The sequence below is a fragment of the Scomber scombrus genome, chromosome 17 (genome assembly GCF_963691925.1).
Source record: "Scomber scombrus chromosome 17, fScoSco1.1, whole genome shotgun sequence".
NCBI classification, from domain to species: domain Eukaryota; kingdom Metazoa; phylum Chordata; class Actinopteri; order Scombriformes; family Scombridae; genus Scomber; species Scomber scombrus.
In genome coordinates, this window is record NC_084986.1 from 15209461 (window position 1) to 15236483 (window position 27023).

The following is a 27023-nucleotide window of genomic DNA, read 5'->3' on the forward strand; positions in this document are numbered from 1 at the left end:
TTGGTCCAGTTTGCACCAGATCAACAGTCTCAACGTCTCTCTTGCGCTCTCTCTCTCTCTCTCCCTCCTAAAGTTTTGACCAAATCAGAAAGGATGCTGTGTCTAAAGTATTGGTGTGCCAGGCTTGGCACATTGCTATTCATTCCTCTCTAATGTGGCACGGTCCCCCCACTGCCAAGCCTCCGCTCCTGCTCCACAGACTCCTGATTACTGTGGATAAACACGCAAGAGGAGATCCCCCTCCTCTCCTCCATCAACACCAACTGAGACTTGAGAGATATGCTACCTCCAGGAAATTCTGGCTCGGTTCGCTCTCGCAATTTCTCTTCCCATCCAAGATTTCAAACCGATAAAGTAATCAGGAGGAAACTGAAAAACAGCTTGCTGACTATTCAGCACTGTCCACACCTCTGAAATTCTCCTCTTTGATTGTTGCATAAAAAAATCTGAAATGAGGACGGATGTAAGCCCAAGGGTCTACAGAGCTGAAGATAGCAAGCTGAGGTACTTTAAACAGTTTCCTTTTTTTCTTTTTTCTTTCATCTGTCCTGATTCCTGGAAGCATTCCTTCTGTAAACAGTGACTGAAAAAAACAACTGAGGCTTATTTGGAAAATGGCTAGCACCTTTGCAGGGCTGAATAATTAATGTATGCTAATGCTAACAATGTATTAGTTATTCAAATGTGATCCTTTTAGACAACAGCACTGTTTACCCCCTATTACTCTCTCTGATCACCCACTCCAAAAGGGGAGCACATAAAGAGAAGAAAGCAAAGGAAGAGAGGAGAGATGAGTGTATGTGACACTAGCAGACACCAGCCAACACAACAAAGAAACACAGTGAGATTAGCATGACAGAGAATACGAGCGCTTCACACATTAATACACAACATGAACTATAGCCATAACCCTTGGGGGCCTGATGCAATATGCATCTCCTTTACCTCCTTCAATCTTTCTCTTTTCACGTCTCTCAGTCGTCTTTTTTTAACACATCTCTCTAGTCTTTTCTGTTCTTTGCTTGTCTCCTCTCCTTCTCTTTCCCACCCCTCTGCTCTTTCTCAGTAGACGTCTGAAGAGCCCTTCAGCCCAGAGGAGATGGGGACTGGTCTTACCCAGGGCAGGGGCCACTGTGTGTGGGATGGCACAGGAGGAGAGGAGAGGGCTCTCTGTCTGGAGGATGTAAGGATGGTTATGTGTCTGAAAGTTGGGAGAGGAGGGCCTCCCATTGATAGATTAAGGACCAGGTTGGCTGTACTTGAGGACTATGGTTCTCTATCACAGGAGGTGAGACTGGAGAGCCAGGTCACACATTAGCATGTGTTTTGTTTTCGGGTCTGCTGTCCCAGAGTCCGTTACTCGGTTACTCAACAACCTGGGGGATGTAGAAGAGGGTTAACCTGCCGTCTTGTTTGCTGAGCTGTATTTACACAGTATTTCAGGCTTCTGAAAAGTATCTAAATATTTCTAACACACAGACATACATATGAGGAAATGGGATTGATTAAAATGTTGCTACCCCAAATATACAGTATGGTGTCAAACCGGGTTCTTTGTAAACCTAGATCACCACAGTACTAAATATAATTAAGCAAAACCAAACTGTTTTATTTGACACTCTCACAAGAGGCTCATCTAGAAATGAATAAATAAAGATACAGAATAGCAACAGGTTAAAAATTACAGAAAACATTTTACTTAACGTGATGGTCAAATGAAGGAAGCTCTTTAATTGTGGTACTTCTTAAAATTTCCACACAACAGAAAATAAACCTGGCATAGTTGAATACAATAAAGTAAATTGTACCAAAAATTGAATTTCATTACAAACGCAGATAGATTGTCTTCTGAATCTCCTGTATGGAGCCATTGATGATGCTATACAAGAAAAACAAGAAAAAAAAGAAGTATGTGTAAGGCTTGTGTGCCTGTAATTTAGAAATTGGTTTACACCTGTGTATCAGTAGGGTTTTGTTGGTGCACATAGTCTAAAGAGGTTTTAAATGTGCAAACTTCACAAGCACAAGAAGAAATTGACCAAACCAACTCTGTGTCAAAATGAGCTTACATGGTTTATGCACAAAACTGTGTACACGCTGTTTATTTTTCTTGCCTCATCAGACTTCCCAGATCCTAACAGTTAATTACAACACATACTCATAATTAAATGAGCACATAGGTCGATTGTACCATGCACTCAAGGTAGGACGACCCATAGGAGCATTTTCTAGTCTGTCGTCTCTGTGGGTGCTTTCCAAAACTGTTAAAAAATCACTGTTAAAATATAAGGTGTGATAATGCTGTGGTTAAGGTCTGGTTAGACTTACTGTAGGCATAAAAAACATTTGGTCAGAGTTAGGGAAAGATCATAGTTTGGGTTAAAATGATCACTTGAAACGTGGTGTGGGTTAAGTTACCACTTCCTCAAAGTTAGGCAACCTTTGTTGTCATGACAACAGTAAACACCATGATAATCGTAGTTACAGTTTTTAAAAATGTCTCCCAACCCTCAGTGGGCAACATGATACTCTCAGTTGGAAACGGGAAGCGAACAGCGGTATCCTGCGGCTAAATCCACTTTTTGCCATCTATGGCCCAATCCCAATATCCCCCCTAAGGCCTAAACCCTGAACCTTCACAGACTTAATTGATGTCAACTGGCAAGTGCTTGAGTGCGAGAAGCTGCAAGGGCTCGAAATGGTATATATAGAAATGGGACAGTACTTTGCGACATATCACCTTGACAACACCAAAACATGTTACATTCAATTGTGGGTTTGGAACTTTTTAATTTTGCATTTTTTACTTATTAATTATTAATTAGTCTTTAGTGAGCTCAGTTGAACAAAAACAGAAAAAGACAAAATAGTAAAATCACTTACTCATAAAGCAAATAATACATTAAACAAAGTATAAAACAGATCAAACAGGTAATATCCCACCCATAAAATAATCATGACCACGACCGTCAAGTAAGGGACTGACTGCCTGATATGAATGTCTTCCAGGTTCATGCATTACAGAGTGGATGACTGCATCATTAAGCAAAAATTCAAAGAAATGGTAGGTGTATAATATGACACAGGGTTGCATTCCTCTTATTTCATGTGTTTGTATGCAACATGTAATGTAATGTAATGTGTTTCTTTTTAAATGTAGGCATACCAGTGCACCCAATATGCCAAGCTGAACACTGATATGCCTTTACCTTACCCTGTCCCTCGTAACCCCATTTAAAGTCACAACACTATGAATTGTGGGTAATTCCCACAGGCAAAGCCTTCAGCAATGAAAAACTTACAAAAAGTGTTCTTTATGCTTAAGATATCTATGAAGGAGTTCTCATGCACTTGGTGATTTGACAATGGGACAGCCCTAAGTCCTCATGCACCTCAAAGTCCATGAGTGTGGACATTGGGATTGGGCCTATCTATCTAGCCATCAACCCAATCCCCCACCTCTGATAATGGAAATTTGTCACTTATATTTATGTCTCCAGGTCATAATTACCACAGCTGCTACATGGTATATGTCACTCAAACTTAACTAGCCTATAGGTTGTTTTTGGCGGCGGAATTTTCAGCCTATACTTTCTTTTGCAGTTGGGCTGGTAAATTTGGATTGTGTATTCCTATTCTTACTGACAGAGATAATGGCTAAAACTGCAACTGGTACGAAACTTTTTCCTTCTAAGGAATAACATAATTTTGAAAAACTTCTCTGTAGGTTTGTTCTGGATATTCTCACAGAATCTTGAATTTATTCTATAGTCTAAATCTGAGAAACTGAAACTATCTTTCAAATTCAATCTCAACATTTTGTTATCCACACATTCTCTGCAATCAAAATTCAAATATTTGTATGAATGAGACATGCTGTAGTTCAGGTTGTGCTTTGCAGAAACAATACCTTTTCAAGGGTCTTTAAAACATATTTTCATGCCAGCTTCCATCAGCGAGTCGCTTTCATTTGCAAGTCTGCCGTGTTAAGACCGCCTGAAGCAAGCTCCTCAAGGTGATTCAGTCTGGGGAAGTATCTGAACCTCCCTGAAGCTGCACACACAAAAGATCAATGCGTCTGTGAAAATGCAAGCGCAGTTGACTTTACCCCGACAACCACCCCCCCCATCAAAGATGGGCTTGAATTAGGTGCAATTAAGGTATTTCCACATAGCAGAGCCATGGCTTCACCATTACAAATAATCGCCCACTAACTTCACACGTTGTCACTCAGCAGCAACAAGGTCAAAGATGTGAAGCTGACCTTTTTAAAAAAAATAAAATGTACATGCCAATCACGACAACAGTAAAATCCCACTAAGGGGCTGTGAAACAAAGTCATTTAAATGCTGAAAGCTATAGACCCCCCTCCTCCGTTTCCCCTTTTGATAATCATATCAGTAATAGAGTCTTTTGTTTGATAATGAGAGATGCTATTTCTGATCGGGAATAATAATACACGGCTATTACAGTTTCATCTGTTGGGATTGAATGAATAACAATGCTTAGTGCAATATTCAGCGTCCCATTAAAACACACACATCCTGTATGTCTATAATTGTGGGGTTGATTCTGAAGTGGCCAGCCACCTTGGTCAGGCAACATGGAGAGGAAAGCAAAGGTCCTTGGAGTTATTGTTACAGGTATAACAATGAAGTCGATTTGGAGTGTTAATCATATGCTTTCGTCCAGCAATAAAGTCCTGCCTGTGTTCACCCTCTGATGAGACTGTTTTGATGCTAATTTTACAGTGGTATAATAATTAAGTTAATGACATGCAGTGCTTTGCATGCGATTTAAGAGAACATGTTTGTGGTGCTGGGAAAGATTGGCACTTGTAATGAGTGACTCAGTCCTTGCTGTTGACAAAAGTTGGAGAGGTTGAGATCACAATTCACTGTGATAATTATAGTGTAAATGTTCCAAATGGGACATTCAGGGAATCTTAAAGTTTTAGCACATACTGTATAAGCAAAATTTAGTATATTAGATCTACACGATTTGATAATTCTGGTTTTTCGTCATAACTCTCTATGCTGCAACCTCTGAGAGTCAAAACCTGAAACAAGAAAACTGTGCAACAAATTCACAACTTTCTTCTGTTCCTGCTGCCTGCCAGTTTTAATAACTCCAGCTGCAACTGCCAAAACACTGATTCAAAATCTGACAAAACTGGATGATGACAAAAACCACATTCTTAACTCAAAACACTGTGCCGATGCTTGAGATAGAATTTCTCTCCTTTGTGGGATGGATGATAATAGGTGAAAACAAAGAATAGGGGTGTAAAATGCTTCAGCTGAGCGTGATTACAGCTGTGGCCATCATTAGGCAGCCTCTTTAATGTAATTGATGGAGTGGATTCTCATAGCAGACCTCAATAGACTGGGCAGGGTCTCCTCGTTTATTTGGACTCATCTGCATTTGGTCTGTGTGTATGTGTGTGTGTGGTGTTTATGTGTGCTTGCAGGCATGAGGTAGAGCCAGAGTGTGCAATAATTATGACTTCACACTCTTCAGACACTTAGAGAAAAGAGCAAAACAAAGCGCAGTAATCAGTGTGTGTGTGTGTGTGTGTGTGTGTGTGTGTGTGTGTGTGTGTGTGTGTGTGTGTGTGTGTGTGTGTGTGTGTGTGTGTGTGTGTTGTGTGGTTTGGTACATTCCAAGTGCAATTGTGCAAATGTGGTCTCAGTGTCTACTTTCCGTATGTGTTTGCATGCACATGGTTCTGTACTTATGTGTGTGTGTGTGTGTGTGTGTGTGTGTGTGTGTGTGTGTGTGTGTGTGTGTGTGTGTGTGTGTGTGTGTGTGTGTGTGTGTGTGTGTGTGTGTGTGTGTGTTGTGTGGTTTGGTACATTCCAAGTGCAATTGTGCAAATGTGGTCTCAGTGTCTACTTTCCGTATGTGTTTGCATGCACATGGTTCTGTGCTTATGTGTGTGCAGCTACTGTGCACAAGTGAGTCCCATAAGTGTGTGTGTGTGTGTGTGTGTGTGTGTGTGTGTGTGTGTGTGTGTGTGTGCGTGTGTGTGTGTGTGTGTGTGTGTGTGTGTGTGAGAGAGAGAGAGAGGGAGAGAGAGAGACAGAGAGAGGGAGAGAGACTGTTTGCATTTGCTCAAGGATCCTGACCCTTCAGAAATGACACGTTTTCTCTATCTACCCCATCCTTTCCCCACACATTAGGTGCTTACAAAAGACAGAGCACTAATGCATCATCTAATTGGCCTAGGCTCCTGCCTCTGCCTCTCCCTCCATCACTCTATTAGCTCAGTAATTACCCATATGCCTCTGCGAGGCGGGCGTCCAGATAATGGCCGCCTCAAGGGCCCTTGAGCGCGGCAAAGAGGGGCCGCAGTCTGTCGCCGCGGGAACACAGCAAGCTCTCCAAACTATCCCAGCACCACACTGGGAAAAACCACAATGGGGAAGGAGTTTGGCAACTTTGTCCCCCCCCCACCACTACCACCACCACCCTCTCCCAAAAAGAAAAAAGAGTTAGGTGTTGAGGGAGTGGAAATGCAAATTGGGGGCTGTTCAAATTGGATGTTGTCTGTTTAGCTAATGTGCATTTCTGTGTCATGTGAAAGAAGCCACGACATTTCTGAAAAGATAAATAGGGATTCTTCACATTCACAATAGTGTGTCAGGCTCTCATGCAGGAGACCACAGTTTGGGTCCAACTGCAACAGATTTCTGTCTTTTTATCAACCCTAACCACAATCTTTCTTTGACCTTAACCCAAACGCTTTAGTTGTCATAACCTTAGTTGCTACAGCCATGATCGTTTATATAATACCACACCATAGTTTCCATGCTCTGAAAGTGCAAATATAGTATGAGAAATGCCAGCATTGGATCACCAGACTTTATTAATCTGGGGTATTTCAGAACTGTCTACCTCAAGGGATCAGCTAGGCATCGTCTTCTTTAGATGGCCGAAACGCAAAACCTCCTATCTGCAGGATTTTCTGATTGGCAGATTTCACTTTGGATGATGAGAACAGGGAAGGATGCTCATATTCAGTCTGTCTGCAAGATAATCCCGCCCTTCGTCAGATAGGAGGTTTTGCGTTTCGGCCATCGCTTTGGAAGTACACTGTCCACAACATCTACTGTGCTCATACTCGCACGAGTCATGCTCTTGTCAGTTTGTAAGTTGCCCTTCCACTAGAGTGGGCGCTGTGGACAAATTTTACGGCAAGCAAACGGGAAGGCTGCTGTCAAAGAGGAAAGCAGGAAATGCTTAATGTGATGGTTCCTTGTTTAAGCACATTTTTGTGCAGCATATGTATTGTCTTCTACTTGCTTCCTTGTTCTGCTTGTCTTTATAAATACACTGGTTATCTTATTGCCAATGAAGTGACTGAGTTGGGGGTACTAGAGTACAACGCACCAACAAATTTGTTGTTCTGGTTTGTGAGTGTGTGTGAGAAGCATGAAACATGCCTCAGACATTCTTGGCTTGTGATGGGGTTGAATACTCACATATCAAATGTACTTTGTTGCTGTAATCATTTGTTCTTGTTCAGTCCAAAAATATAAAGTTCAGTGTAAAATTAGGCAGTAGTCTGAGTTAGCCAAATGATGGGCATGTTTGTCCTGTAAATGGCATGTAGTGTATAGTATAGTGTATAGTGAAGTATATTACTTATTTTGTGTCCCAGCAATAAACCTCCATGCAATAACCAACACATATCCCTATGCCACAGCTCAGCACTGTCACAGTGAGGTAATTTTGTACTAAAAATATATCACTGTGGTAGATATATCTCTGCTGTGAACAGTGTACTAGTATTAGAATGGTATTAGTAGATAGAATTAGTATGGACAGAAATTATTATAGCAACCAATTATTCTCTCAGCATAAGGACCACATTTAAGTATTTTATTGGATAGACTTAAAAGCCCAGAATCTATCCATTCAACTCCCTGCCTCTCTCCCCTTCCTATCTGAATCTCTTTCAATCTTATATCCTTAGAAAATGGAAATCATAATTCTCCAATCTTCAATCTTTAGCCTCTTAATTGAAATCACATAATCTGTCACAGAATAGAGCTGGCCGCCCTCATCCCATCCCCAAATGACACTTCCAAAAGGAGTACAACAAAGAGCTTCTTAAATAATTCCCCGGCTCTCGGCATCATATAATATGGATTACAAAGCGCTCTCCCTCTTTCTCTCTGCACCTCCCACACTTGTTCCCTCAATATGGGATATGGTCTCATCCCTCCATCCTACCCAAGGCAGATTTGGTGACACTCAAGCTGACCAGGCAGCATTATCTGTTTTTAAAATCAGATAAATATATAAATAAACCATGCAGCAGTAATGCTAATATATGCCCTAAGAGGGTCTAAGGCTTCAGATCTGTGGACTTAATCTGGGTTTTGGGGAGGTATCTTCCCTTGGCCGTTCAGAGATTTGCGAGATCACTGTCAGTCCTGGGCTGGGTGAATTATCTTTGCGTATTGTGTTAATCTGTTGGCATGCAGACTGTGGTGGACTAAGGTTCAAGGGGAAGGATTAGGGGAAATCTGAGCAAAGCTGATGCAGGCAGCCTTCTCAAAAACAGCCCGTGCATTCCGGCCCCTCTGTGGGTTTTTGCACACTGACCAAAGGGACCACTGAAGCATGGTCTCTCTCTCTCTCTCTCTCTCTCTCTCTCTCTCTCTCTCTCTCTCTCTCTCTCTCTCTCTCTCTCTCTCTCTCATACACACTCACACACAAAGATACACACAAATCGCCTTCATTCCACACTCTCCATTCCAGATAATTCCCCTCTTAAAATCTCCCCTCAGACCAACCACTGCGAGTGCAGCACCCAAAATGCAAAAAACCAGTGGCCATGCCCACTCCACAAATCCCAAAACCTTTTAGAGCTACTTGACAGAGAGAAATCCATCTGGAGAGGATATCCACCGTCCATTACTTAGAGACTAATGTCTAGTTTTAACTCAGCAGTATTTATTTACATTTTAGCATCTAAATAAAGCACATTTTGTGCCCCAAACTCACCCCAGTTATACCTGGTTAAGAAGTTTCTACCACACAGCCAGAACACGGACAAGGTTTGTAACTTTGTTAATTGTTCGTTGTCAGTTCAATAACCCAGCACTTTGTGTCGGACTCTCCATGATTATCTCTGGAGAGTGATAAAATCACTTCAGGTAAATGAGTGATTGGACTGGAGGACCGCTGAAGTACAACTTAGCAGTCCTTTAGCAGCTTCTGTTTACTAAATGGAGCCATGGAGTTGGGAGGATGAGGAGGCTGGAGGGGTCAGAGGGGTCCATATGGACCAGCAATTGGACGACTCTCGGAGGGACGAGCAACCAATCACGTTCTCTACAAATCCTTGACCCCGAGACCAGGAGATCCAGCAGAAGAGCCGGGATTTCATTTCCACCAATCACTTGGCTTCAATGAAAGCTAATTGAACAATTCTAATCTCTCCAATCGTTTTATTTGGTTTAAGTTCTCTGTGACAGGAATAACAGTGTTGGAGGTGCACTCGTCCATATGGAAATATAAGAAAAAAATCTCCTCCTGTGGAGATCATTGGTGAATAACCCAAGAGAAATGGATTGCTTTGAGTCTCAGGAAAACCAGAGGAACCAAAGCTAACAACTTATGTTCACTCTGGCTCCACATAACATAAAAAATAATCTTATTATTAATATATTCAGCATTCATTTATAATTCAGACTAAAAAACAAAACTGGGTATTGTTGCAAACGCATTCTGAATACAGAGAGACTAATGAGTACACTAACTAAGACACTAACAAAGACAAATCATTTTTGCATTTATCTAGTTTAATCAACCAAATGTCTTCGTTTGGGTTCCATCTCACAATCCTGCTTTATTAGAGGCACAATCTTCCGGGTCTTTCTGCCTGTGTTGATAAGGTTAATAGGTCTCTAATACAGTAATTGTCTAGTCAGGGAGGAAGGAGACCAAACATTTTTAATTAAGGAGCAAGTGGCTTTTCCCTCTCCTGACTTACCCTGTACTCCGACCCTTAAATTATCTTCCACATAGCAAGACTTCCAGAGCAGTTGTTTCGTCATGTCTCCAATTAAATAAGCGGACAGTTGGACAAAGTCGCTGGCTAATTTCTTTTTTTCCCCCTTACAACAACAGAACATTTGTGATCCATGAGCGGGCAATAAGGACACTAATAAAATCAAATTAGCAATGACCACAGGACTCCTTGATTGATTCTTGTCTGATATTGTTTTCCACAAATGTAATTAGGTTCAACTCTGGATACTAATGTGGCTCCTCATTTCATCACTGTGGCATCAGTTTGCTCTCTTCATATTGCTTACTAAATGTCCCATAATTAGCTCTATCGCCAATTATTATCGTCCTATTTTTTAGAGATATTTTCTAAACAAATCTCAGAAAGAAAATGCATTTAAAGGAGAAATGATCAAGGAAAACAGAGAGGAAATGTCAAACAAATACTTTTAAGTCTGGCAGACAAGTTACAGGGAAAGACAAAGACTCGATTAGCATTAATGTCAAACAATTAAAGCAGGAGTATTCAAAAAGGAAAGGATCTTATTAGCTGGAGAAAAACAGAATGAGACAGACCATTTCTCGGTTGCTTAAGCCTCAGGATTACTCAACCTTCAGTGGTGGAGAGGAACAATGTGGCTTTTAAAAACCCATTTTGGAGAGAAGCGTCTGGTTGACAATTATATGCCTCTAAGCTGTTTAATAGGTGGTCGGGAGAGGTCTTTAAGATCCTCATTCAGGACTAGCGATCTGGGCCATGGTGTTTGAGGCATTTCGGAGTGTGTGTGTCTGTGTGGTGGGTATGGGGGGTATGGGGGGTATGAGAAGGGTTTTAGGAAGAGCTTGACATAAGAAAGAGAGAAAGGACAGAGGGGGAGAGAGAGTTTTAAGCCTGCTAAGCAGATCAGTGTCTTTGTGTGCGGTTAACAGAGGCACTTGAAACTTTTCGTGGGCCCCAGCTGTCTGGAGCTAATTCTTCCTTTTAATTTCCTTTGTACAGAGATGAGGAAAAGACCGAAGAAGAGCATTTATGAAATTCTTACAAAGCTTTTTTTTGGCCTATACACTTGTTGAAATATTTTACAGCAAAAATGTTACATATCAAGGGATGAGGATCCATGAAACCGATGGGACCAGGCAAATCTGAGATATAGAACAAACTGATGACTAAAGTTATTTATGGGGCTTCTAAAGCGATGTAAAATCTAAATTAACAGATAAAATGTTAACTGTTTCTGACCCCTTTTGACTTCTTAAAGCAGCCTGTTTGTGTTTACAGATTGATTTAAAAAAAGAAAAAAAAAGAAACAGTCAATAATCTGTTTTCCCAAACGATTTTTAATCACCCTTTCAAATATTTGTGCCGTCGCTTGTGTGGAGTCGTGTCCTTTAGGATTTGAGATGGCCACAAACAACAGGAGGAAAAAAAAGGCACAGCCAGGAAAAAGATCAACAAACAGTCGAAGCACAGAGACAGAACAGTTTGAGGATGAGCGCTGCTAATCCTGACCTCGGCTAATGCTAATGCAAATGCGTGTTTATCAAATATGTAATCGACATTAGTTAGAAAAACAAGGATCTGCCAGCACTCTGCTCTTTGTTCCGTGATTGTGGAAGAGGGAGATTAAGATGGGCTTTAGCGATGCTCAGATGGATGGAAGGAGAGACGGATGGAGGGACGGCTGGATGCACTTCGGACGGCTGGATGCTGGATGCACGCTCGCTGTCAAGAAAAAAGTGAACCTTTACAGTTGAATCTGCCTCTTTTTTTCATTTGTGCTCAGCTGAACTCAATCCAGTCTGTGTTCATTTAGTCAGATTTTGAATTTGTTTCAGTGTTTTGACAAAATGTATATTTGTTTTAATGATTATTATTGTATTGAATGTAATTGAGAGTGAAATTTGTATGCATTTGTTTTCTTCGGTCTCATCATAGTTTAGCATTAATAGTAAAGACTATTTCTTGGAAGTAAGTGTTCCCAGGCCAGAAATAGTTCCCCACATACATGTGACTTTTTTTTCACTTTGTTTTTTGTACTGATTAAACAAATGAACTTTAGCGGTGCTGGTAGGCTGATTTTGTTACATTTAGACCAAGACAGACTAGCAGTTTCACCTTCTCCAGACTTTCTGCTAAACTAAGCTAACCGGCTGCTGACTGTAGCTTTTATCAACCTTTCCTTTGAGTGCTCCACCAGAGAACAAATATTTCACAAAATCTTGGAACTGTTCCTGTAAATTTTACAGTTACCATTATTGCAGGTGTAGTTCACACCCACATTTCCCATGTTACTCTGCAGTAATACACCAAACTACCCTTAATTCACTCATGTGTTAACTAAAATACTGTCCACTGCCACGGTTTAGCTTGAACTGCTTAAATAATATTCCGCTAGCAAACATCTATAATTGATCATCACTGGCACACATTCATAGCCTACTGATAGCAACATGAAAGCTAGCCAACTGAAAGTAAGGTAAAAGATAAATCCCAAGCATGTTGATAATGTTATGTTAACGTTAACTTAACTTTTTATAAATGTTGGCGTTTTATCCCAGCAGTGTACCCTTTCTTGTCTAATTTTCAGTGGGATTATAGATTATTTTAGCCTGTAAATAAATTACGTTTTTCCTCCAAAAGCCGGTAATGCAAGCTTGTATTAGTAGCAGTAATAAAACCTTACTAAAATGTGTGGCGAGGATGTTTTTCCACAAGTCACTGAGTAAGATTTTGTGTGATAATAGAAATATGTTAATTCGTCCTTCCATTCATCTCATGTCAAAAAGATTGTCAGCTAATATTTTTTGTTAGTTTCCATCGATGAAAGTAACACTGCATCTGCCATCATGCAATGTAATCACTTTCAACCAAATTTCAAACTAAAAAGAGGCATATCACACTTTTTTTTAAAGAGTAAAGCCTTTAACTAAAAATGTTATGCCAGTGTGTGCAGATAAAACATATATCACATTAAACGTCATACATTTTCCAGTGTGACGAGGGAAGTGTTTGGGGAATGTTGTCAGTAGTGTTGCGGGGCAGTTTTTTGTTGTTAAATGTTTACAGGATGACACAGGGGCACAACTCTTGCCAGTTTGTGCCTCCCCTGGGCACCCGGAGAAACAGAGGTAACCTATTTTCTATGGCAAGGTTGAGCAGTCACACGGAGATTGTGTTTGTGTTGTTTGATTGCATAGCTCCTTTAGGCTCTCTTACCTTGCTGCCTCCATCTATCCTTTCTCCTCTTTTACCCTCCCTCTTTCTCTTTTTCTCTCAGTCACCACTTCTATCTCTTCCTGTTCTCTTTTTCTCTTGTCTCTGTATTTCCTTATTCCCTCTTGGCCTCTTCCTTTCTCTCCCTCCATCTTTCTTTTCCTCTGTCCAATGCCACACGGGGATAAAGGAGAGGTCTTGCTGTGCTGTGTGCTTTCCTGCCTGGTTGCAGGGTTTGTTGTTAGTAAATGAGGTCATTAGAAGACACTCTGACCTAACCAAAGGCATTTGTTCTGCATGCTGTATTTTTTTACCCTCTTTTTCTCAGTATAAATATACACCTTTGATGGAGCGGCCAGATGCTGGGATCATTAACATGTCATTATATCAACCAACAAATTAGTGTGAAAAATTCCTTTCCATATTCCTTTCACCTCTCTTACCATTAGATAGAGTACAGTCTGTGTCATAGCTTCATACAATTATGCTACAAATAACTTTAAATCTGCATGTACCCAGTCTAGTATTGGTTTTTCTCCTGCTCAGTAACTTGGTCACTTTCAGATGCTATCTCCCTCCTTAACTTCATCCAGTCCTGACCTCTCCCCTTGATGTTTTGGTGCATCTTGGAGTAGGGTGACACTGCCAGGCGAGCCTCAGGGCCTTTGGGTCCTCTCTCTGTGGCACATATCCAGATCCCTGATGACACCTGTGAGTCTTGGCAGAGCTCCTGGTTTACAGTAGCTGTTAGCAGGCTTTTATGTCAAACAAAACACCAACACAATGTGTTCTCTCTCACTGTACTTCAACAATTCCCCACTCCCAAATGACTCCAGCCCACTTTCTCCTGCACTCAAAGTGGCCGCAGCTCTTTCTGCAATCATATGCTACTGTAAACACTGCCAGTGAATCAGTCTTTTTCTCACCATGTCAACGGGTTTTAATTATTGGTGAATGTCAAGGATGTCTGCTGGGTCCATCTCATTTCTCTCAGAGCCAAACCCATTTCTTGTGTTGTGTAACATCGTCCCCCGTTGTCAGAGCGCACTCATAAACATACTTCATAAGCAGCATCTGTGAAGTGTATTCCATTGTTCCTCAAGTGGGGAGACGAGTGTTGCTGCTCTCCAAATGGACATTGGCGCATCTCCTGAAACAATGCGGTTCCTGCACCACACATCACTCGCATGCGTTTAAAAACGCCAGACCTTGACCACTTACGCCTGGAAAGAAAATTACCTGAACACAAAGCGGGAGCTCTTGTCTACACCCTAAAACACATCATAGCACTCTTGTCATAGCAAGTGGAGGGTCTATTATAAACAATTATTTTAGCCCTTCGCGGACAGTTTGGTCTTTGTGATGCATTGTGTTTTGGAGCGAAGAAGTACGGGCAGTAATCAATGGAGGAGCCGTACGGTCAAGGCAAGGCTGCCGGATGATCTAAACACATACAGTACATGCGTGGGAGGGATAGGTGTGGAGGTGCTGTGAGTAAGAAATTGATGTACGATGTATGCATGAAGGCTGATTATAAAACGGCCACAAAGAATACCGGTTCCTGATTGGCAGGGAGAGGGAAAATAATGCTGTAAAATCGCTGTAAACAGTACTTTGTGCTAAATCACCAGTTAATAAATTACAAAATAAATTGTAGTTTAAGATGACTTAAGCAAATTTGAATTTAGCTTTTCTTTTTGCCACAGATTAGCAGGTATGGTATATGCATGATAATACATGCCAGGGTGTTCTGATATAATAAATAATGAACTTGATGGACGAAATACTGCATCCAGCTCTCTATTGAGACGGAGATGTTTGACACTGTATCCAGTTCTCTATTGAGGCAAAAGTTGTTTGACTTGGACGTTACAAATAATTTTTGTATTTCAGGACACTTGATACTTGCATTCTGTCTTGGGATGCATACATATGCTCCTTAGATGTGTGTGCATAACACCCCCAGCTGTTTAGCAGTTTCTGTAAAGCTACTTCTGTGTACATAACAGCACCTGTAATGTAGCAGCTGTGTAGCATGCACACAAGATACTATACATCAATGCTTGAAAATGTCATCATCATAGATAAATAAAACAATCAGCTGTGACTTTTCCTCGATTAAAGAGGATTGATCACTTCAAGAAGTTGAGTAAACTGCATTACATGAGCCCTTTTAATGGCACCCACTTTTATTTTAGATATTTAAATGTATCCTATATGTGCACATTTATGACATAATGCACATTTCTCACACACACACCAACTCGTGTCCCATACTTACTGAGTTTCATCCAAACTACATACAGTATTGTCACATTAAATTATAAAGGTTTGTCTATTTTGTTTACTCTTTTATCTACAGGATGTAAAATAACAATTGTCAACTTAGTAATACACAATATGAGACTGGTAAAATTGGTGACAATTGAAAATAATGTACTGCTCCAGAATGGATTATTAATGTCACTTTTACATGATGTAAAGATTTTAAATCAGCATACTCCTCAATGCAAATCTGCAGCTTAATCAGCGGAACAAGAAATCAGATTTCACTCTATATAGTTCTCCTGTTCAGTTAGTCCAGATATGAGATGTATATCATGGGAAGATATAAAGACACCACGCAAAAATGGAAGGAGATCAAGCATGACTATGAGGAAGGGTTCATAAGGGTATGATAGAAATATGGCAAAGAGAAAGAAGGACAGAGATAAGAGACAGAAAGCGAGAAGAGAGGTGTGAGACGCGTGGGTGGACACTGGGCATGGTGGCAATAGGCACGGGGGCTTAATGAGAGGTGAGCCAGAGGAGAAACGGAGCAAGGACAGACAGAGAGAAGGTAGCAGGGAGAGGGAGAGGTGAGAAGGAGGGAGTGAGTGATAGATGGTGCAGCGGGAGAGGGGGGAATAGAGGAAGAGAGGGAGGACAGGACTTTGGAAAACAGAAGCAGTAAACAAATAGCCAAGAATAGAGTCCAGGTGTGAAAAGTGAAGAAACAGGTGAGGGAGACAGGGATGGAGAGGACGGGATAGAGGAGGACACTTAACGAAGAGCAAGGCGGGGTTAGCTGGAGTTGTCCTCCAAGTAAAAGCCATGCTTCAGATGGCAACAGAAGGACTAGAAAGAGGAAAACATCTGGTACATTATTAATACTTTACAAAGGAAAAGATTGATTAAATCAGAAGTTATATGAAATTATAGAAGTTAATACAAGAAACTAAATTCCGACATCATGTAGGAAAATCTCTAGATTAAGGTGGATTTATTAATTTTAATTTAAACAAAGAGCTTTTTTAACATTGCATGTGACTAAAAAGTAATCTTTTACAAGTCACATTTAACCCTCATCATATCAAACATCCTCTTATAGTTGCTCTTATTCAATTTTTGTAATGTTTGCAAGTTCCACTGGATTGGAGCAAATATTGAATTGCTTAACTCTTAAAATGTTAAACCTAAAGACATTTGATAACTGCAAACAGCAACATTTTTGGATTTTTGAATATAAGACACCATATGTTACAGAGAATATCGTTGCTAAACAAAGAAACTCATTCTTCAGACACAAAGGAAAACGAGAAAGGGACAAACAGAAACTTGGCTCTGTCCCAACTTGTGAAGGAGTTTGGGACAGCACCATGTCCCCCCCCTCCACATCCCCTCCTTCCATCTCCCCCTATAAAGGTGATGTATGGCCAGGGGACGGATGTGCCCTTGTCAGAGCCCTGTGTCTGAAAATGCTGATGGATGGAGGGATAGAGAGGAGAAGGCGAAGGAGGAGAAGGAATGCAGGTGATAGGGAGATGACAGTGATGAAGCATTGGTGCGCCACACCACCACATCTCAGACAGCTGTTTAGCGACGGGGGCTAAGACTCTAAATGTGTGTGTGTGTGTGTGTGTGTGTGTGTGTGTGTGTGTGTGTGTTTGTGTGTGTGTGTGTGGAGGGTGTAGGAGACAGGGGACATGCATGTGGAGAAAGTTGCACTGAGGTTGTGCAAGATAGGTGGAAAAGCAGTTGCACGTGGACTTGAAGGACATGAAAGAAACTTCCTTATCGTTTAACTGAACATAGTCTGCATACAATCTGTTGGCCTGGTGCAGCAAAGAGGTAGCATCTCCCCTCTTTGTATCTCGTGTCCTTCAAGGCCTGGCTGTAGCCTCCAGGCAAGCCTCAGGCTCCAAGGCCTCCATCCGTGTGGCAGGATACCAGATCGGACTCAGACACACACAGCTGTGGCCCAGGGGCCTTCGCTCGTCCCGGAGAATGACACTCAAACTCCCCATAGCCAGATTTAAGTGCAACAGTAAGTGATTATTTGTGTGTATCTCTTGTATCTGTGTGTTTGTGCCTGTGACATGTAGCCCACAGCCAGCAGGTATCCAAGGACCCTTTCAAATTAGAAACGGGGGGGATTAGCCAATTCCCCTCTGAGCCCGATGGGTTTCTGAGCAAGGACTCTGGGAATATCAGGAATATCTGTCACAGTGGAGCGCTGCGGAACATCAGAGCAGCAGTCATAAATCACACAGCTTGTCCTGCTCATCATCCACTAGCCACAGGTTACAATGTCTGAGGTTAACTAAAAATCAAGAATGGAGTAGAAAAGAACAAAAATGAGCATTCAGTTCAAAATAGCTGCTCAAGTATTTATGAGCTATGCCCTGAATTCCTATCACTTTTAGAGATATTATATAAGTGACCCCTGACCCCCATGCCAAAGGAGACAAAAACAGACACTTTTAAGGGCAATTACAGTATTTTGGTTTGGTGTTTCGGTAAACTGCTCCAAAAGAAGATCCCCATGCAATTAAGAATATTTCCAGAAAGCTTCATTTAGTCTCACAGAGAAAAGTGATGATTTGCACAAAACTGTAATTTATTTAGAAAGCTTCTTTCTTTTTCTTTCTTTTTTTCTTTCTTGGCACATGGTCTGAAACAACATATCAAAGTTGGGCATGAAATCATAATTAAAGGTCACCTCAGCTACTTTTCCCAGAGCTTTCTTCCATATGCCATTGCCTTCTTCAGCAGATGGGGTGCATTTTAAGCCAATTAAGACAGCTTTACTTAGTAGTGTGTTGATGAACTCAGATGAATGATAACTGATAAGCTGGTGTTGATGCTTGGTCGTAACATTCCTACAGGAGGGTGCGTGGTATGAGGTAGAAAGGTTTTGAAAGAAAAGGAGGGAGAACTGAAGCCAAAAGAGGTATGTTAAAAAATAAAGAAATATGGCGGGAGGATGCGGATTACAGACGTGAAAAAAGGAAAAATGGGGCAAGTTTAATTGAGGACTGGAAGAGAGAGAGATGTAGTTGAGGGGTAATGTTTAGAAGAGGAGGGGCAAGAGAGAGGTCCTGGCTTGGGACAGTGAACTGGAAGTGTGTACATGTTTGTGATGTGCGTGCGCGAGTGTGCGTGTGGAAAATGCACTTGTGACACAGAGCAGTATTGACAGGCACGGCTGATGCCCCTGAGAAAACCTTCAGAATTCAATCTCATTGATTCCCACAGAAAAGTGGAGGACGCTGCCTCTGGTCTATACCCTGAGTCAGTACACACACACACACACACACACACACATACGCACACACAGAGAGAAGCACGCACTCATATACTTAATTGCATAAGGCAGGAATTCAGCATGAAAAAGTATATTTATTCACATATTGCTCAAAATAAACGGAATATTTTACATCCATCTGACTACAAATGTTTGACACAAGAAAAAGAAACTTTATCTTTCTTTTTTTTTTTCAAACGTTCATCGAACCACCACTGAATTTGTCTGAGCCCTCTGAGCGTTTTCATGCTAAGTGCTAATCCGACTCATTTCTATAGTTCCTACACTTAGGACTTCATTACATTGTTAATGCCTTTGCCTTTGTGAAAGTATGTCTGATAGTGTGAATATATCCACATGAGTCTGCTCATACATAGATGTATGCACTTCATGTGTGTGTGTGTGTGTGTGTGTGTGTGTGTGTGTGTGTGTGTGTGTGTGTGTGTGTGTGTGTGTGTGTGTGTGTGTGTGTGTGTGTGTGTGTGTGTGTGTGAGAGAAACAAATGAGGAGGAGGAAGAGATTGTGGTGGGTGTTGAAGGGGTGGTGGTGGTGGTGGTGATTGGGGGGGTGGGGGGGTGGATGGGTGGCACAGAGTCCATGTGTTGTATGACCTTGGTCACTGCTGAGGGGACCTAGTTTCTTGCCAAGCCAATCAATAAGCTAAACAGGCGGAGGATGGCTATTTGGAGCATGGGAAGCCAAACTCAAATACTGATAGGTTATCTGCCTGTCCCAGCACCACTTCTGTGCAAATATTGGACCAGCACATTTTTCACGGTGACTTGCATTTGGAAAAAAAAAAAGAAAGAGACAGAGAGGAGCGAGGGGGGGGGGCTATGTAAAACAGACATGGTTGAGCGGATAAGTTGCAGGGTGAAATCTCCCTCCTCCCCACACCCTCTCTCTCAGACCCCCTCTTCTTACACCCCTAACCCTTCAACCAACAAGTGCATCTCTTTCTCTCTGCGTGTGTGTGTCTTTTTGTCTCCCAGGGACAAATGTACAATAGTGCACACAAAAAGCAAATAAAGTAGTGAATAACAACATAACAGTCACTACTTGGATGTGATAGAAATTCATCTTTTTTCTCTAAGTTTCCTCTAGAAAATCCTTGTACCACTTCATACAAAGGCACCCTTTATAAAGGATTTAATGGTTTTATTAGCTGTTAAATGGTACTCATGTATCAAGATATGTTTTTATTGCTTTTATCTATGACACACAATTAATTCATTTGTGTGCCTGATGACTACAGTATTCACTTGCCCATTTGATTGTTTGACCCTGAAGAACATCACGTGTGGTAAGTACGCATCACTTTAATCATGTCGCCACGATAATAGAGGGGTTTTTTAATTTTATTTAATAAAGCAGTTTGCCTTGTACATTTTTATGGACACAATGTTTAAAGTTAGTGTAAGAATAATTCTGGCAACAATGATTATTAATTGTGAGATGATGATGAGTGAAAATACAGAGTTAGAATAAAGATTTAGTGAGTGAACAAGCAAGTTTGCCTGTGTGGATGAATGAAAGTGTGTTTGAGAGAGACAGACAATGGTGTATCTCTAAGTGATCTGTAGTAGATGATGGCAGCTGGATCTGATCAATAATGGATGAGTGACACATGCCAACCACTGTATCGCAACCACTCTGGAGGGACACCAGACAGACCAATGTGTGTGTGTGTGTGTGTGTGTGTGTGTGTGTGTGTGTGTGTGTGTGTGTGTGTGTGTGTGTGTGTGTGCGTGTGTGTGTGTGTGGATTTGTGTGTGTAAGTACAAATGTGTGAACGCAACAGTGAGACCCTCGAGACTATTCAAAGCTCAGAGAAAGACAGAAAAAGTAACAGATAGACAGAAGGAAGGAGGGTGAGCTGATTGGAAAAGGGGGGGGGCTTTTCCCACCAGGTGTAGCACTCAAAGCCAGCTCGCATTGGTACAGTGGAGACTGGAACAATGACTTCAAGAGCAGCGCGCAGCAAAACCACATTAATTATTAGAGAGGAGCGATCAAAGCACAACTGTGACATGAAATAAATGAATTAAAGCTGGGAGAAAAAAAAATATATCGCCATCTGGACGAAGGGTTTCACATCCCAGAAACAATTCACTGCCTACATGCCTGCCTTGGTTTTGTTTTTTCTTTTTCTGTTTTTGTTTTTCAGAAGAATATTTTTGCAGTATGTTGGCTGAACTAAATTTAACAATTACTTGTATATATTTGTCTCATTGTTTGAAACTGTTCTTCTGCCTGTTCTGGCTCTCTGTAAAGACACACTTAGATAACAAAAATGTTCTTACGGAACAGCGGCATCTTTGGCTAGCACCACGAAAAAACCACAAATCTTCCCCTTGCTTTTAGTCTTTGTGCTAGCTTAGGCTAAAAGTTCTGACTCCAGCTCTGTAGTCCATACGAAGTTTTTAAAAAAGTACAATATTTTGGAAAATACACTTATTTGCTTTCCTTCCCAGAGTTACATGTATTATCTATAATACTCTGAGGTCTACGAAGTACAGAGATAACGCCTAAAGGTGATTAGCCTAGCTTAGCATAAAAACTGAAAGACGGGTTTCTTTGCAACGTCATCGCAGATATGCGTGCGCAGACACGGGGCAGGGGTTTCTTCTAAATGTCGGCAGGCCGTAAAGAAGCCTCGACGTAAACATTTTTACTTTGACTTTGTTAGCGTTCACTAACGTTACCACCATGCTCCTGATATTGTAGACATCCAAAACAACCATCACAACCTGGTAAGTTGAGTGAAATTCATTGACATTTCAGCAAGTGTTTTTCTGATTTGTGATGCAATGAAAGACAAAGAGATTTTTCTATGAAATGACATTTTATTGCAATTGAGTCAGCGAGAACTTACAAACAATACTGCATCTACATTGATATCAGTTCACTCCGAAGCAGTCTTTTGCCCCCTGGTTGCGCGCGCACCTAGTATTGTTTGTACACAAGAAACCAGTCTATATGACAACAGCTAGATTGGCTCACCCCAAAGCTCAATTATCTGCCTACCAATCCTCTAAAGCTTACACACATTGTGTTTGTTTATTCCATATAAATGTAAAACGACAATGTGTGGCTCTACAGGATGTTACATGCAACTATTTCTTGTTGTACAACAGTCGAGTACAGTGACTTAGAGTCTTGTTGCCAGAAAACAGCTCCTTAATACGTGGTGCTGACCTCAGTTTAACTCTCAGAAAGAAAACAAATAAGTGCATTTCCCAACTACTCCTTTTAAATCATTTATTGTTTCCATTAAGACCTTGAAGTGCTGGTGGAGGCTTCATTTTAGTGGAGGCATGTGATTACAGATTGTATGTGTTTGGTAACAGAGATGCCCCCTTTCTCCTGTCTGTCTGCAGCTCTGGCTGGCTGGAATGGTGTGATGTTGTCTTCCTGTTTCTCCTCCACTCGGGTCTGGCTGCCGTCCCTTGCCTCTCTCTTTCCAACTATCTCACTCTCTCCCTATCTCACTCTCTCTCTTTTTCTCCCTCTCCCTCTCTCTTTCTCTTTCCATTTCTCTCGTTCTCTCTCCCTGACACTGGGCATCGCTCCCCTCCCTGACCATCTGGGCCTCTCCTCCACGAAAGTGTGTGTGTGTGTGTGTGTGTGTGTGTTTGTGCACACGTACACATGCAGACAGGATTGTACACAAGTGTGAGCGAGAGTTTGAGAGCAGTTTCTCCTCAAGAGGGCATATATGTGTATGTCTATGTTGGTGTATCTGTGTGTGTGTGTGTGTGTGTGTGTGTGTGTGTGTGTGTGTGTGTGTGTGTGTGTGTGCGCAGTAGAGGGGTCTTCCTTCGCCAGGTGGACAGCTGCTACTTAGTAGCCTTACAGCTCAGCCAGCAAAGTGAGGGAAAGCTGGCGGACTTAACCCTTTATTCTCCAAAACAATATGCAACGTGGACAACACACTGATGTGTGTGTGCTGATGTGTTTGTTATTATTGTACATGCTCGTGTGTGTTGCCAATTACTTATACTTGTGCAGTGATATGTAATGTATGGTGAGTTTATGCAAATACTTTATATGTAAGTGATCATTCTGTGCAGAAATGTATCTTAAAGCTTAATTGAACCTAATGTGAACCTAAAGAAGCTTCAGCTTCTCCAAATTAGTGAAATAAGATCAAGATCTTTTAAAGTTACAGTCTACACAGGAAAACACTGTCAAGACAAACAGGGACATTTATACTAAAAAGACTGTAACTGTGGAAGATATCCACTTTATTTTAATAACTCAGACAGCTGAAGCCCAATATCATCTTCATCTCCTTTCATTTCTTGTAAGTGAACATTACTTTTTTTTCTGTATCTATGTTTTGTTTCAATATGTCAACACTTCATTTGAAATTATGATGCTAACATTAATGCAAAGCAACCACAATATCGTAAAAGACACATCATATGCACTGCAGTGTGTTTATGCGTATGTGTGTGTGTGTGTGTGTGTATGTGTGTGTGTGTGTGTGTGTGTGTGTGTGTGTGTGTGTGTGTGTGTGTGTGTGTGTGTGTGTGTGTGTGTGTGTGTGTGTGTGTGTGTGTGTGAAGAACATATACACTGACTACGCAATCTCTGGCTCTGTGTGTATTGTGCATGTGTATGATCTGTGTGTTTGTGAGCCTGGCAGTCAGATTTAATACTCTTATCCATCCCTGCGGTCCTGTCTTTGTCTGGTCTTTAAATGGAGGTTTAGTCTCTGCAGCGCAGGCCTGGCTGGATGAGCTTAATCAAACCATTAGAGTCCTGAGCTCTGAGGAGCATCTCACCACCTCCTACTGAGATCTGCTTTAAGACATGGTGGCAGAGCCATGAACACTCAAACCTCTGGATTAGATCGGCTCTCAACGACTTAGCGGTGTCCATCTCGCTTTCTCTCCTCTCTGTCAGGCTTTATCTGTCTGTTGGACTAAAAGCACTTTCTTTAAAGGCCTTTTAAAAGAGTCTTAGGGTAAATGCAGACAAGCAATGGCAAAGTACAAACACTGATGTACTGTGCTGGACTTTCTCACAGGTCAGGAAGGGATTATTGATTACAAGGACAACATGTACCTTACTTTTTAACCACTTTAGAGACCAACCTTCTTTGGTATTCACCAGAAAACTAGATTTGAGTACTCTTATATGGAGTAGGATGTACAGGTATTCCGGGACATGCAAGGGACAATTTGTGTTAACTAATGACCTACATGCATCCCAAAAACTAATCCTGTGTCCTTGAAAGTACAAAACTCCCACTCCCTAAAAATCTGGAACTTGTATACAGCCGTCATACAGTTAGTCCCCAACAGTGTTCCTATATCCTGGTTTTGCACGGGCTCTATTCTTAATTGATTTCACATGCGACAACTGTGGTTTGTCTTTCCGAAATGTTCCCTATATGACCAGTTTGCAAATGATGAGTAGTGACAATGCCTGTTTTGTCCCTGGCCTTTTTTCTTGGCTGCTTATGTTTCAGTGTTCTTGCTTTGATAAGCAGTATTGTAACACATTCTTCCCTGGCCTCAGAGGAGGATGGGTATTAGTGTTTTCTGAAGAGTCCGGAGTCCACTTCCTCCACAGCCTTCGTCCAAGGGAGACAAGCTTATCAAAGTACTTCCCCTCAGTCCGGCTGATGCGCCATGTTAAAAGATTAGAAACAGTGGCTTAATTTGAAGGGAGAGCTTTGGAAATATCAAGAAGAGGCTATCATCCCCCGTGTTTAGTTTGTAGGAAGTGGATATAGATATCCTTCATTGTCAACCTTGAATGTGACATTTGTTTGAAAAAAAGGGAAAGGGAAAAAGAAATAGGACATATTCTAAAGCTTTACTGTGTTGCAGGAATTAAACAAACGCAAAAAAGGGATAAAATCGGCTTAGACTGTTGAGACAAGTACATCTAAGAGAATGCACAAAAGGAGGGGTGTAAACGGCGGATTCTTCCCGGCTAAAAACTTATCAAGCACAGGCTTTGTGCTCAATCCATTTAAGTGAGTCCCTAACACGCCCCTATTGTATGCCTTTAATGGTCGAAAAGTGACTTGTGCAGGGCTATCGCCTCTTCATGGGGATTACAGCTAAGTGCTTAAGTTGTAGTGAAACCCGGATTTGCTGATGGCAAAGAGAAAAGGGCGAGGGAGGGAGGGCAGAAAAAGGACCCTTACCAAGGATTTGTGTCAGGATCGCACTGTTCCCCTTGTCTGTCTGTGGCAGAGTTGAGAGAGGACAACTGGTGTTCACATGCAAGCCAGCACACAGACGCACACACGTAACAATGCTTTTGCACAACATCCTTTTACTCTGCGTGTCTGTTTTTTCCTTATGATCCCTTTCCGTCTGTTCCTCTCTCTCTCTCTCTCTCTCTCTCTCTCTCTCTCTCTCTCTCTCTCTCTCTCTCTCTCTCTCTCTCTCTCTCTCTCTTGCCCCCCTCTTTTGCTCTCTCTCACTCTCATCCCCTGTTTTAATTAATTTCTAGCTGTGCTGCCGTATGAGACTTGGCCCTGGAAGTGTCTGCTCCTGCAATTTCAGCCCTCATCTCCTGCGGCTGCCAGAAAGTGACTCAATGCTCCTTGCATTTCAAGAAAGAGAGATAAACAAGGCAGAAATGAGAAAGACAGAGATATACTGTATACACTAATTAAATGTAATGATTCATAAAGGTGCTCAGTATGTGAAGTTTACTGAGTTCGTCTTTTTTAACTAACTATAATCCCAATCACCTGTTTAGAAACTTTGCTAGCAGCTTTGCCTCGATTCTCTCCTAAGCAATTAAGGGCCACTTTAGTGATTTTGTATTGCACTTCCATAAACTTAGGACACTTGTAAAGGCTAGTGTATGCTTAAAATAAACTATTTCATAACATTTTCTCACCACATCTAAAAGAGAACAGAAGATGTTTATTGTTCTTACAAACGACCACACTCAAGAGCAGGTGAAAAGCCTGCCATCATAAAGAGGAGCGTGACACAACAATTTTTCAAATCAGGATAACAGTGCTTACGTTTGGACAGGCTTTCCTCCAAGCAGTCATGGTGTTGCACTCAGGTATTAAAAGTAAAAGTGTCAAATATAGAATTTTAAAAAAGATTTTGAGAGAGAAGTAGGTGTGTTTGTTGAATTGATGGTTTCAGACAGTTCATTTGAAGCTTACTGACACCTTGAGAGACGGATTAAAGAAAGAATAGTGAAAATTAAAGCCGCAAGCGGCGATGGCGGGCCCTCGCTCACCCATGCCACCGCGGGGCCTGAGGCATGGCGGGGCTGTGGCGTGAAGCAGAAAGTGAGAAAAAACCTGGAAGGAGGCCAAAAATGCAATGTTTCGTTCATCCAGTAGGGGGCAGTCACAGGTAGTTACACATATGGTCTGGTGTGGTCTGGTGTGTTCAGGGCGGCCACTCATCAGTCATGTGAAGTTTGGAGTGAATTGGACAAAGCATGAAGGAGTTATGAGAGGTTGATGGTTCATCCACCAGGGGGCAGTAGAGTGTAACAAAACACAAGCGGTTGCGTTCAGGGTGGGACAGTGATTACACATGTGAAGTTTTGTGGAAATCGCACAATGATGATGTAAAATATGGCACTTCCTGTTTCCACTAGGGGGCGACACGAGTGAGATCGCCTATGAGCGAATGGAGACGTTGAGGTCGGCACCCTGGACCTGTGTACCAATTTTCATGATGATACGAGTTCAATAAAGCCATCAAAAAGCCAAATGTATTTTCATGGCGAGGAATTGATGGTCGCCGCGTCGCCACACGGACGCCATTACTCGTAGCTTCACAGTCTTCATAATGTAGCTTCACCAACTGGTTCTGAATGAAGTTGATGGGGCAAAATATGTAATTTTAATGAATCTTAGTTAACTTCCTGTTACCAACGGGGGGCGCTATGAGTTACGTGGGAAGTTAATATATCGGGACGTTCAGGGCGGAGCCATCATCATGTCCAGCAAGTTTGAAGCTGATTGGATGAAGTATGTGGGCGTGAGAGCCACTCGTATGTACATGGCGAGCACGCCAAAGTTAGTTGAGCCCTGGCAGACACGCCGTTTGACCTACGGATGCGCAGAGCACAACTTAAGCTCAACTAGGTCTGGAGATGTTGCATACCTAATTTGAACTTGATCGGGTGAACGCTGTGGGAGGAGTTAATTTTAGGCGGGAAAAATCAAAACCAAAATGGCCGACTTCCTGTTGGGTTGAGGTCATGAGGTCAAG